Source organism: Canis aureus, chromosome 8, assembly GCF_053574225.1.
Source record: "Canis aureus isolate CA01 chromosome 8, VMU_Caureus_v.1.0, whole genome shotgun sequence".
Lineage (NCBI taxonomy): Eukaryota > Metazoa > Chordata > Mammalia > Carnivora > Canidae > Canis > Canis aureus.
The window spans coordinates 25,762,303-25,775,728 of record NC_135618.1 but is presented as its reverse complement, the minus strand read 5'-3'; the positions used below and the strand labels follow the sequence as shown (position 1 = coordinate 25,775,728).

The following is a 13,426-nucleotide window of genomic DNA, read 5'->3' as shown; positions in this document are numbered from 1 at the left end:
CCTCATTATAAATCAGTAAAGTGGGACAATGAAACCTACTTTAGTAAGAACCAGTCAGATATATTTCCCTCAGAAATACTTTACCAGTTTATTAGTGAGAACCAATTGACTATCAGTACCAAACCTCATAGTGCAGTCGTTGTATCTTTTTTTTTTTTAAAAGATTTTATTTATTTATTTATTTGAGAGAGTGCATGAGAGAGAGCGCAAGAGAGTGAGCGAGAGCTCCCGTAAGCAGGAGCAGTTGGAGAGAGAGAAGCTGGCTCCTTGTTCAGCAGGGCTCAATCCCAGGACTCCATGATTATGACCTGAACTGAAGGCAGACATTTAACCAACTGAGCCACCGAGGCCTCCCAGCAGTCTTTGTATCTTGACATCACTTTTAGGCCCAAATCTCCCTAAAACTCATTAATCTCATTGTGAGTTAATGATTCCATAGAAGCGTTTCCTAGAGCTTCAGCATCTGTTTGCCAGGTTATTTCTCTTATATTTAGTCCTCCATTGACAGGTCTCCTTCACTATACTAAACATTCCTTTGTGCATAAATTCTTGGCATATAACCCAGAGTTTGATGTATAATAGGTGGTCACTTTCCATTTACTGATTTAATTAATGATTGATTTATACTTAAGTCAATTGTTCAGGAACTTTCATGCTGTTAGTTATGTACAGTCTTAAAAAATCTTAATTCAGTGAACTCCTTGGGTATTGTCATACTTAAGTTTCTGAACTACGGGAATCACTCTGAAAAGAATAATTAATATTTGCTGCCAAATGCGGGCATATATGATGAGCAGCAACCTTTATGAAAGCTGATTTTTATCTTATCCAGTTTTGATATATATTACACTACACATGGCCTAGAGTCTAGATTAGAATATTATTTGAATAAAAGTATTTAGTAAACATCCAAAACTGTATAAACAGCCATAATTTATGTAACATTTTTCTTTAAAATGTTTTACACATCTTCAGTTTTTTTCATGATACAATTTTATCAGAGGGTAGAAATGAAGGATATTATCAGATAATTAAGATTATCAGGTAATGTACAGTAGGCAAGGGACTTTTCTGAGTAATTAGCATAATTAGTGTTCTTCCATTTTCTAGTGTTCTTCCATTTTCTTGCTTTGCTTTCTGAAACTCTTTAAAAAAAACAAAACTATAATAAACCTGTCCATGTGGAGACATGGAGACAAACCTATCTTATCCCCATTCCCCTGCCAAAATTGAAAAAGGATAATATATGTGAAATGTTAAAGACAAAAAGATAATTCTAATTACAGTGTTTGGTTCTGGGCAGACATTCTAGAATAAAGACAACAAATTTATGAGAAAATTAATCTGATTTAAAAAGAATTTGGAAGACTTGAATCAATTTTAAGAGAAGCCAGATTCAAGAACAAAGTACTAGAAACATGCAAATTAGAAATCTTGAATAAAGAGCTAGAGAACTCCAACTTTTTCTTTGGGCTTGTAATAGCGACTTTTAGAGAAGGAACAAAGAATAAAAATATAAATGTTTACAGCAAGTTAAACTGGTAGCTGAGGTTTCAAAAAAGTTTCAGTCTTTAGAAAATACATCAAAACACAACCAACTGCATGGTGCTGCAACTCAAACACCATTCAAAATACATCAGAAGAATGAAAAACATCTCAGCACCGAACGGTGCATTGGATAAGTTCTGATCTTTAGGAAGGACAAAGTTGCTTTCACAAGAAGCCAGAGAATAGAAAAGAGAAAGGGAGCAAACTTATTAAACAGGATAAAACGGTAGAAAACTAACGTGCATATGAAACAAATTTTAAAAGTAAAAGAAAGATGAAACTTCCAGGTGAACACAAGTTAATGATGAGAGACTGGGCTGTTGCTCTTGAAGAAGATGGATAGTGGAAACTTGGAATTGTATATAAAGAATGCTTTGGAAAATAGAGACTTCTTAGAAGATGAATCAAAAGTCATTTTGAAGAAATCAATTGATGCAGCTGAGTTATTCATTTAAAAACTCTTATTTAAAAAAAAATACCACATGAATACTAGCTCAATTAACTGAAGGTGAAAGAAGTGATACGCTTAAAGATCATATGCGCAGTCTCCAAACTGGCTAAGTTTCATTTTGGTTAGAAAACACACACACACGGAAAGGGAGAAGGAAAAATACTGGTGGAAACTCCTAATCCTTCCAGAACTGAATCCAAAAAAATGAAATGCATTTTCACAAAATATACAGTTTAACGTGAATTTATTCCATAAAAATGGAGGAGGATCTTTCTAGTCTTACATGTGAAGAAATGGGCATATAAAATTGTAGCCAGAAGTTTTTCAGAAATATGTTATTTGAAAAAAATCATTGGCTATTATCAAAGCTATTTTATTTCCCATTTGAGAAAACTCAGCTAATAGATTGAAAGCTCTGTTGCCTGAGAGAAACACTAGTAACATAAAAAACCCAAATCCCTACACATCAGACAAATTATTAAGAATTTAAATATCTTTTAAAAAAAGAAATTAAATATTCTGGAAAGTATGCTGACATCTTTGATCTTCTAAGGAAGTCATTTAGCTGAGACCCAGGAGACTACCTGGAACACTCTGAATGAACAGATCTCTGGGGAGGGAGGAACCTCAAGCCATGATACTGGGCAGATAATGCATTCTTATGTCCAGTATGGACCAGATGCCACCCTCCCACAGCCTAGGGTTAGAGCTACATGAACAGGGTTCTTCCATTAGGCGGACTCTTTCCTCACACAGCATGTCTTCCTCAAGAGCAGAACTGAGTTTAGGAGCATTTGACTTCTCTCAATTCTGTAAAGTAAAAGTGAACCTTCTAAACAATTCATTTACCTGAAGGACTTCCCTCCTTGAGTGCATCCTCCCCTGAAAGGTTGCAATACCAAGTATTGGATTTCATTCAGATCACACAGCCTGAAAACAGAAGTAAGCCAATTTCCTAGTTGATCCCATTTTCCAATGAGTGTGTTTTTGAACATAGCAAGATGCTTTCTTTTTTTTCTCTTTAAAAGGGATTTTGATTTTTTTCTTTTTCATTTATTCCTTTTACTATTAATATGTTATACAATGCCTCAAATGAAAGTGTGGGAGGATTACAATCCATAGGAAGATGTGTCATATCTGTATATCATTTAAATGTGACTCATATAGGGCTCCTGGATAGCTCAGTCAGTTAAGTTCAGACTCTTGATTTCAGCTCAGGTCATGATCTAAGGGTTGTGAGACAGAGCCCCATGTTAAGCTCCACACTGGGCATGGAGCGTGCTTCTCTCTCTCTCCCCATCTCCCTGTCTCTAAATAAATAAATAAATGTGAATCTTATAAGTAAATTACTTCAATCTTATTCAGTGTGCAGACAGTGTAATTACAGTATTTTTGTTGTTAAATGTCCTAAAATAATCTGGAAACACTGCAGGAACTTTTTGTCTCTTTTCAAGCAAAATTGTGAATTTTTTCTTTTTTTCTTGTTTCATGGCCATTACTTAAGTGATTATGGAAACTTGAGAGCATTGTAATTTTTAAGACAGTGTTTTGTAAACGGAACTTACGGAAGTGAATTTCATGAGTAGATTGCTTATTTTCTTCTGTTTCTAGTTAGCATAAAATCAGTACTTCTGCTCTTACAGTAGAGACATTTGAAACTCAAACTGTATTTCTGTAACCAATGATTAGATTTAATCTATTGGTAAAACGAATGTGTTTACCAAAATAAACTTTGGTTTAAAAAAATTAAACTACCTAAACATGTAGGCCTTTGGGAAAGAAAAATAGACATCACTGTCTGGTTTAAATTATCAAATCTACACTACTGTCAAAACAGTTTGAATACTAGTCATAATATATGCTTAATGAATATATACATGAAATCTTTAATCCCAAATGCAGAATATATTTGACAAATATTATGTAGCAATCATTCTTAATTTTGATTCAACATAACATGCCATATTTTAGTTCTATGAATTTACAGTGGTCTACATCTACTGCTTGATTTTGTTTTTCTAATTTTTACTTGATTTTTTTTCTAATTCATTTTTTATTCATTCCCTCCTTTTTGAATTATGTTATTTCTTTGTTTTTATTCATTCTCTCCTTTTTGAATTATGTTATTTCTTTGTTTTTGAAAATATCAAGCAAATTTTTTAATCTTTGTTTTCTTCTTCAGCTTTATATGTTTACTATTACCCACATGACTGTAAGCAGTACTTTCTAAACCAAAAAATAAATTTAACTTTAAAAGAAAATACTTTTTGACAGTGTTGTACTGTCTACTCTTTTTAACATAGGACACTAATAAAGATTCCTTCCCTTACTGTTTCTTGTAAATACCTTTCTTTCATTGTCTATCCACTCATTGGTAAACACTAACAAAGATATAAATAACGAAAATATGTTCCACTATTAATACCAGTATTTGTAAAAATCCACCCCCCCCCAAATTTTCTCTGGTAGATTAAATGGGATACCCTTAGATTTTCATAATTATGGGAGATCTAGAAATTCTAAATATTTTATGATATCCCATTTTAAAACATCTTATTTACTTCTAGAGAACAATTATAAGAGGATGTACAAGTATGCTAAATAAAAACTGTGAAAGAAACAAGTAAATGTAAACAAAAAAACCTTATATAGGACATAAGACATTAAGATTTTTTCTCAAACAGTAAAATAAAACATATTTATAATATAAACCAATACACAAAATAAAAATATGTAAATTCCAGTGAACATGGGACAAACTATTTTATAACCATTGACCTTCTTACTGCACAATAGTACAAATAGGAACCAAATTTCACAACTGAAGCAACAAACATAAAATCAGTTAACAGAACTAAGTATGAGTAGATAATTTTTTGTAGAAGTATATCTAATCTAAGACATTGAAACCTAGAACCACTAGGGAGGGCACTTGATGGGATGAGCACTGACTGTTATGCTATATGTTGGCAAACCGAATTTAAATAAAATATTAAAAAATAAAGTTACAGAAAAAAGAAACCAAGAAACAGATAATAAAATTATAGCCCTCCCCTCCCTCAAGAAATCACACTATATGGTTCATTGGAAAGAAAGCCTACTCTAAAGATATTTCATGATAGGAAAGAAAATGTTTGGTCTTTTCAAAGAAGAAAATCTACAGTGTAAAAGAAAAGGACCTCAAAAAGAAATAATGAAAAAACATATATATTTAAAAGCTGACATTGTTTTCTGAGATAAAATGGTGCTAAATAAGATGAGGATGGAATGAAGGAAAGGATAATGGGGAAGATACTTATAGAAAAGCAAAATGCAATAATAGAAATAAAAATCTCCTTTGAAATGCATTAGAAAACAAGACTGACAGTACAGATAGAAAAACAAATTTACTAATATCAAAGATCATTTTGACATTATTTCTCAAAATACACTGCAAAGAAATAAATGTAAAATAAACTAACAGAAAATAATATACGTTATGTTCTAGTAAAGGAAATCCAATGTATGTATGATGGAGATCTGCAAAGAGTGAAACAGAACAAATAATGCAGAAACAGTAAGGAATTAAAGTAAAAGAAGATGTTCCTCAGCTGGAGGAAAAAGAGGCGTTTCCTATAATTGAAAAGACATATGTTTCATGCAAAATTAGTGGGAAAATTTCATAGTTAGCCGTAATTTCATAGAATTTTAAATAAATGAATTCAGTAACTGTAAAATAAAAGTGTGATAAATTCAACCTACTTAAAATTAAGGACATCTGTTCAACATAACATAAAAAGAATGAAAAGTTAAGCCACAGATTGAAAGAAGGTATCTGCAGCACACATAACCCACAAATTATTTCATTGGTGATATACAAAAGACTCCTTAATATTACTAAGAAAAAGACAATCCAGCAGAACAATTGGCAAAAGACATGAAGAGTCACAGAAGAGGAAACATGTATGTATGGCCTTATCCATAAAATGGTCAGACTCATTAGATTCTTTCCCCAAAAATAACCAGGGAAAGGCAAATTAAGAATGTATCAAGATAAAATTTTACATGTTATATGAACCAAAATTAAAAGGCTGACTATAATTTTTGGAGACAGTGTGGATTTGCAGGACTAATATTGCTTTGCAATTATAAATGGCATATACAATTTGACATTATTTTGAAGTGTTGTACTTTTCCAGCTCCCAGCTCCTATAGCCCAGTATATATTCTGGAGAATCTTATACACATGTATCAGGAGAAATATGTAAAAATACATGAAAGTGGTGTCATAATAGTAAATAATTCAAAGCAGTGTTAAGTATTCATGGATAGAACAACATATTGGTACGAATATTATTTTTTTTAATTTAAATTCAATTAACATATAGTTTTTATTAGTTTTGAAGTAGAGTTCAGTGACACATCAGTCTTATGTAATACCCAGTATAGGTAGTAATATTCTTATTACTATTAAATTATTGACTTTTAAAATATGAACACTATTAGTTTAAGTATAGTAGTTTTAAAGTATTAAAGTAAAAAAAATACTTTTTTTTAACTATAAAGGAAATTTTTCCTACCAAATCATTGCAGAAAACAAGAAAATGTAGCATAGTATATGCAATAAATGGTAGAAAATAGTATAAAGATTTTAATGCCAACATGAAGGCACTTAACACATGATGGAAAACAAATTTATCATTTGTGATCACAAATTTAAATGGTTTGCACTCATCAATAATAGGCAGCATTTTTCACCTTTATTTTTTTTTAATTTTTATTTATTTATGATACAGAGAGAGAGAGAGAGAGAGGCAGAGACACAGGCAGAGGGAGAAGCAGGCTCCATGCACTGGGAGCCCGACGAGGGATTCAATCCCGGGTCTCCAGGATCTCACCCTGGGCCAAAGGCAGGTGCTAAACCGCTGCGCCACCCAGGGATCCCCATTTTTCACCTTTAATTATAATTAAACCCAAACATACTTTTTAGGAGAAACAAGCCAGAAACAAACTGAGAAGTGGATTTAAAGATAAACACATGGACAAAACTATATTAAATAAGGAAATAAAAATAACATAGCCACAATCCTATGCTAACAAAATAAAATACAAAGCAAAAAATTAACTTGAACGAGTTTCAAAACATAATAAAAGATACAGCAACTTAATTTAAATGCTACCTCTTCAGAGACCATCCGATATAAATCCCTTATCCAGTAACCTCCCCTCAGTCCTCTCACTTCCTTCTACTTTATATTCACCATAATATGTTTACAGTACCGAAAATGGTAACCATTTCTTTATTGTTTAATGTTATCTTTCATTTCACCCTCTTTTGGTCATTTTTAAAAAAAGATTGAGGGATCCCTGGGTGGCGCAGCGGTTTGGCGCCTGCCTTTGGCCCAGGGCGCGATCCTGGAGACCTGGGATCGAATCCCACGTCGGGCTCCTGGTGCATGGAGCCTGCTTCTCCCTCTGCCTGTGTCTCTGCTTCTCTCTCTCTCTCTGTGACTATCATAAATAAATAAATAAATAAATAAATTTAAAAAAAAATAAAAAAAGATTGATAAGAGAGAAAGAGAGAAGGAGTGGGAGGAGGGGCAGAGGGAGAGAATCTTTAAGCAGACTTCTCCCTAAGTGTGAAGCCCAACATCTTCCCTAACTAGGTTGCATATAACATGATGTCCATGATATCCCACGATTAGGGTACATACTTTAATTTTGGTTCTTAGAACTTTAAAATGTAAGAACTCAATATGACACCAATTAAAAAACAATATTTTTCTGTCAATTTAAAAAGCAATTATTGTATAGGGTTTCTCACTATAATGCAGCTTAATGAGGAAAATGGTAACAAATAACAGGAAAAATATCATTTTGGATGAAAGTAGCAGTTGTTTTCTTGAGCATTTATTAGGTAAAAGTATAATTTAAAAAAATATATTAAAAATAAGTAAAATGAGAACACTTCATACTTAAAGACCGATCCAAGTTATAATTATTATTTTTTTCATCTTGATGTATTTAACTCGAGGTTATGATTTTAAAAGCAAAAATGATAGTAAAACATAAAATATATAATGATGTTAGTAATTAGGATAAAATGTGATGTGATATACTGTGAAGATATCTAATAGATATAAGCTAGGCTACAGATTCAGGGAGAATTTGTGTTTCATAAGGAATTGCTATATGATCGGAATATGAGAAAATTAAGTATGTACATTTGCAACACAGCATCTGTAAAAAGGAAGGGAAGTAGAAGTTGCACTATTTTGGAGAGCATGGATTGCAGACCCTCCCTGGAGGATAATTTGTCAGCATTCATTGTTTGTACTAGCAATTCCACTCTAGGAAGCTAATCTATAGAATCATTCAGACATGCGCATAAGGTGGCAGATACATGGAGCTTCACTACGGCATTGTTTTTAATGATAGTGAACTGGGAAATACTGAAAGCTTTTAAAAATGATTATGTAATTACATAATATAAATAGAATATTATACAGCCATTAAAGTTAATGAAATAGATCAATATGTGCTGCCTAGGAACCAGTTATATTCTGTTTTATATGTAGCAACTAACAGTAGACAGTTCTAAAAGTCTGTAATTGGATGAGCAACCCAATATGACATTAAGTTACAGTGTTACATATAATTACTTATAAAACTAGGTTTCCGGGGAGCAATCAATAAAGTGAACTCTGAAATTGGAATAAAAGGAAAATAACTAATGCACATAAGATGGTAATCTAGATCTGTTCAGAAAGAACTTCTTTTTAGGGTCCTAGTAAAACATTAAAGCAATAGTCTAAAGTTAATCTGTATAAGTTTCTGGAATACAAGAATAGAATAATCTGCAGTTAGTGGGAAAGGCAGATTCTAGATTCATTAATGTTTTTAAGCACCTAATAAAATGCTAAGAACATAGTAAGTGAAGGAATTTATGGTATTGGTTGGGAAGAAAGCCAGTAAATAAGCAATGTTAATACAATGTAACTATTTCAGTGTAATATAATTTACTTATTTGTAAGTTTTGGTCTCTCCCTTGACCAGAATGGAAGTTCCATAGAGAAAAGATTTTTGTCCATTTAGTAGTATTCCAAATGCCTATAGCAGTGACAGGGAATTAATAAGTCCTCAATACAGATTTGTTGATTAGATGAAGAAAGGGAGAGAGAAGAAGGGAAGGTAGAAAGGAGGGAAGATGGGCTACATCAGAGGTAGGTTCAGGGTTATGGGAGTGGAGTAATCAGATGTTTTCCAGAAGATAGGAAATCTTGGCTGAGACCTAAACGACAAGATTGGATTTAGTTGAATGCATTTGGATTGTGTGCAGTTGTTTGTTCTAGTTTAAATGGAAGACTGCTTAGAGGTAAGTAGAAATGATTTCTGTGAAAATATTGTTTTATCTTGCAAATTTCCTGTGGACTATCCAAGGTGAAGATGTCCATTAGATAAGTAGATACATAGATAGGCAGAAATATGTATATATATCTATATTTATAAAATTTGAAATTTTTAGAAAGAAAAATGATCAGAAATATGTTCACTGGATTTAGCAATGCAGAGACTCGACCCTGGTGATAGCAATTTCATTGGAAGCAGAGGGAATGGAAACTAGTTTGTGGTAGTTTTAGGAGTGACAGAGAAATGAGCACTTGGTATTTTCAGAGTATGAGCAATGCTTTTGAGGTCTGATTCTGGGTGAGGGAAGGAGATGTGGTTGGTTACATCTGTGAATATATCTAGTTGTCACATATACTTCAACAGATTTTTTTTTTTTGAAGTAACAAACCTAGTGAAAGGAAATATTGCTGCAGAAGTAGAGGAGAAAATGTGTTCCACACTGTACATAAACTTCTTCCATAAGCCTTTGGATATTTTCACTAGGAGCTTTGAGAATCCAATGATATAAGATTACTTACTGACACTATTTGGCAAGGGGAAAGATATGCCTGCCTATTATTTGGATTTGAAAGGAAAAGAAAAATAAACAGCTTTAACAAGCAGAATAATCTTATTCACTGAACCAAATAAAATGGATTTAATTTTTTTTTTCACCTCAGATTACACAAGCCCGCATATACTCTGTACTTTGGGTTGTTTTAGGATATTATTTGTGAAAATAGGAAAGCATTTCTGGGGATATTTGAAAATCATTTATTTTAGAATATGAAACACTGAAACCTAAAATTCATGATTTATTGATAACTGGGCATTCATTCATTTATATAATGGAAAGTTACCATAGAATTTCTGTTACTCCCATTTTCTTTTTCTTTTTCCTTTTCCTTTTCATTCTAACTAATCTTCCTTCATTCTCTGATTGTCTACATTCTTCCACTTTCTCCACAGTGTATTATCAGTAAATATTTGTTGAGAGTTAATAATAATTTTTTGTATGTTATAGCATTCAGAGATGGATTTCAAATGAACATGAGTCAAAATATATTTATTTTGTTATATTTAAATTTATTGTGAAAACTCAGAAGTATTCACTTATGCCACATAAATATTAAGTACATTGCTTTTACTTTTAAAATTATAAACTAACAACATTATAGTGCAGTAATTGGCACACTTCTTTTTAAGCTTATTTTATAGTTAAGTGCCAATATTTGGGAATATGTAATTGGGAGAATTGTATATAGGGAAGTCAACAAGCCATCTTTGGGAGTTATTCTGTTCAAACCATGGCCAAAATGTGTCTACCTAATACCTCCCAGGTTTCAAAAATAAGTCTAATACAAATACGTATCTAAAATAATTTAAGGGATCCCTGGGTGGCGCAGTGGTTTGGCGCCTGCCTTTGGCCCAGGGCGCGATCCTGGAGACCCGGGATCGAATCCCACATCGGGCTCCCGGTGCATGGAGCCTGCTTCTCCCTCTGCCTGTGTCTCTGCCTCTCTCTCTCTCTCTGTGACTATCATGAATAAATAAATAAAAAAAATCTCTAAAAAAAAAATAATTTAATAATTTAAAATATCAGCCATATGAGCCATATATGGTTATATAGATATAGGTGAAACAAAGATGACTAAGAAACAATCCCTGTCATCATGTAGCTCAAATGATTTCTGATGTTATAATATAAGAGATGGAAATTTATGTATTTCCATGGTCACAAGTAGAAAACTTCCTTTAAAGTACATATAAGATAAGTCTTTGTCTTCTATTCACTGTCCTATCTTGCCACAGTTTTTGAAGAAAAAGACTTCGTTTAATTGAGAGATGCCACCGGATGGTAAATGCAGAGTAATCACACATCTTGTGGCCTCTCAGTGTTATTTCCACAATAGAGTTCTTAATTGGGTTTCTGAGTGTGGCTTAGAGGTGTGACAGCACAAGCTGATGGATGTAAAGTCATAATGTTTTATAGTAATAAAATTTGAGTCATTTCTGCACATTCAAAATTTATAGCACTTAAGGGATCCCTGGGTGGCGCAGCGGTTTGGCGCCTGCCTTTGGCCCAGGGCACGATCCTGGAGACCCAGGATCGAATCCCACGTCGGGCTCCTGGTGCATGGAGCCTGCTTCTCCCTCTGCCTGTGTCTCTGCCTCTCTCTCTCTCTCTCTCTCTCTCTGTGACTATCATAAATAAATAAATATTAAAAAAAAATTATAGCACTTGAAAATATATTTGTACACTACTGTAAAGGGCCTTCTGCTAACTTCCTATTTCATTTTTATTATTGTTTATGTATTTGGTTTTATGTGTTTATGTATAATTACATATTGTTATATATTTACTTATATATAAATATTTGTATTTATATAAATATGTTTGTATGATTTAAGGAAATGTAATCAATTCATTAATTCAAGTCCCATATAGATACTTCCAGATCCTCCTTGGTACTTCAGTATGGCATGAAAATATCAATATCTGCCATGATGTTCTAAAGCAAAAGAAAGAAAAGAAAAAAGCGTAGGAAGTGCTATATAAAATAATTTTTCAATTTATAATGATGGGAAAACAGGCATATCTTTTCGGTAAAATCAGTGGCTAGATTTTCCCAGTTATGAAATTTTACCTATAAATAATACTATGACGTATGCACCCCAGAATCTCACAATTTTATAAAATGCCCAGATCTTACGTATATCTGAGTAAGAAATAGTATTACTGATTTCATTTGGGTGCCATAGAAAAAGCATAATATGTTTCTTTTAAAGTCCTTTATGCAGAATACACATAAATAATAACTTCTCATCACCACAGTCCAAAGATACAAGCTATATCACATTTTTCTTATGATGTCAGTCTTTTCAATCAAAAGCCTTGATGGCAGCTGTTTGTTTGTTTGCTTTTTACATTTTATATGGCAGCTGTATTTTAATATTTACTTATGGAACTTGAAATAATTTTCCTCACTAAAGATACGTTAGATGGTATCCTGAAAGAGAAAATCAGGCATTCTACTATGGTCTTTTCTGCTGTCACCTGGGGGCTAAACATTTCTAATTTCAATCCACATCAGTATTGATACAACATGAAATAAATAGTGGTCTAAGAAGTAAATGAATTCAAAAACCAAACATTAAATATGAGCTTCAATTTTGATACATGTGTGACTGTATTTAATTATTTTTTTAAGTAGATGTAAGATAGTTGCATGGTCTGGCCATTAATTTGCTTGTCTATGATTGCTAGGTATTTGTCTCAGCCCTGAGGATATAGTTGTAAAGAAGACTGAGCTATTGTCCTCAAGAAACTTGCATTCTAGAAAGGGACAAAGGCAATAAAAAAATAAACCAGCAAATATATAGATGATAAATGCTGTAGAGGAAAAATCTAAGTGTAGTTAGAGGTAATGAGGGATGCTGGAATGGGAAATGTTGTTTTATGACTTTGGGTGTCAAGAAAGATCTTACCAGTTAAATAGCAAATGAGCAGAGTAAGGGAATGTGGTTTGCAGACATCTGGGAGAAGAATATTCCAGACAGAAAAGATAGTGTAAATGTCATGACACAGGAAGCTATGGAATTTGTTTATGAAAAATCAAGAAGCCCAGATTTCCAGTTTGTGGTTCCACATGTAAAGATCTTGGAAGTTGCCACTCTGTCCTAACAAATAAAAGGCTGAATGAACAGGCTGAAAAATCAACAACTCTTCTTGGATTAGGAAGAGAGAAAGGGACCCAGAGTAAACCCTTTAATCAGGATTGGAGAGACAGGCGCATAAAGGGAAACACGGTTTACTGGAGTAGAGACTCATGAGAGTAAACTGCCACAGGAGCCAGTGCCAAAGAAGGAAACCTGGTCTGTAATTGACAGATTGCTGGAGGCTTACTGTGGCCAAGTCAGAGTAAAAGTTTCAAGGGAGACCCAGTCATAGGGAGGCTTCTCCACAGCAAAGGAAATCATCAACAAGATGAAAAATTTCAACCTTTGGAATGCTACAAATATTTGCAAACCACTTATCCAACAATGGGTTAATCATAG

General features: G+C 33.1%; 1 protein-coding gene across 2 annotated transcripts in view; it reads left to right on the top strand.

The window, feature by feature from the left end:
* The window catches only part of DPYD (dihydropyrimidine dehydrogenase), a 798,341-nt gene that overhangs the window by 64,291 nt on the left and 720,624 nt on the right, over positions 1-13,426 (top strand). The window lies entirely within an intron of this gene.